Consider the following 770-nt stretch of genomic DNA (forward strand, 5'->3'; position numbering starts at 1 on the left):
GGTTATTGATGTTTCTCCTGGCAATCTTGATTCCAGCTTGTGCTTCATCCACCCCAGCATTTCTCATGATATACTCTGCATATAAGTTAAATAAACAAGGTGACAATTTCCAGCCTTGACGTACTCCTTTCCCAATTTGGAACCAGTCCTTTGTTCCATGTCCGGTTCTAACTATTGCTTCTTGACCTGCATACAGGTTTCACAGGAGGCAGGTAGTGTGTACAAAAAACATGTTCACATGTATGTGCATGCTCCCACATTCAGTCACTTACATTAACATGTTTACTGTTTACTCACTCAAATGAACATGCTGACAAATTATTCACACGCAGACATGCTCATGTACATTCACACCCTCATGGTCACACATTCACTCATTAATACAGATGTCCTCACACCGTCATTGCCTCACGTGAACACGCTCATGCTGCTGCTGCTGCTGCTAAGTCGCTTCAGTCCTGTCCGACTCTGTGTGACCCCATAGACAGTAGCCCACCAGGCTCCCCCATCCCAGGGATTCTCCAGGCAAGAACACTGGAGTGGGTTGCCATTTCCTTCTCCAATGCATGAAAGTGAAAAGTGAAAGGGAAGTCGCTCAGTCGTGTCCGATTCTTAGTGACCCCATGGACTGTAGCCCACCAGACGTCTCCATCCATGGGATTTTCCAGGCAAGAGTACTGGAGTGGGGTGCCGTTGCCTTCTCTGGAACTTGCTCATAGATGTATTCAAATACATAGACATAACTAGTCACACTATAATAAATTCACTGT

Source organism: Bos taurus, chromosome X (genome assembly GCF_002263795.3).
Source record: "Bos taurus isolate L1 Dominette 01449 registration number 42190680 breed Hereford chromosome X, ARS-UCD2.0, whole genome shotgun sequence".
NCBI lineage: Eukaryota > Metazoa > Chordata > Mammalia > Artiodactyla > Bovidae > Bos > Bos taurus.